The sequence below is a fragment of the Triticum dicoccoides genome, chromosome 3A (assembly GCF_002162155.2).
Source record: "Triticum dicoccoides isolate Atlit2015 ecotype Zavitan chromosome 3A, WEW_v2.0, whole genome shotgun sequence".
In the NCBI taxonomy this organism is placed as follows: domain Eukaryota; kingdom Viridiplantae; phylum Streptophyta; class Magnoliopsida; order Poales; family Poaceae; genus Triticum; species Triticum dicoccoides.
In genome coordinates this window covers 634,056,834-634,057,169 of record NC_041384.1, presented here as the reverse complement: position 1 = coordinate 634,057,169, position 336 = coordinate 634,056,834, and positions in this window count along the sequence as shown.

Below are 336 nucleotides of genomic sequence, written 5' to 3'. Positions count from 1 at the left end.
TGAACTGCAGAATGCCAGAATAAGAGGGGGATAGCTAGTCTTATCGAAGACTACGCTTCTGGTCACCTTCGTCTTGCAACAGGCAGAAGAGGGTAGGTCGAAGTCCTCCAAGTAGCATCTCCAAGTAACATCTCATAGCATAATCCTACCCGGCGATCCCCTCCTCATATCCCTGAGGTAGAGCGACCACCGGTTGTATCTGGCACTTGGAAGGGTGTGTTTTATTAAGTATCCGGTTCTAGTTGTCATAAGGTCAAGGTACAACTCCAAGTCGTCCTGTTACTGAAGATCACGGCTATTCGAATAGATTAACTTCCCTGCAGGGGTGCACCACAT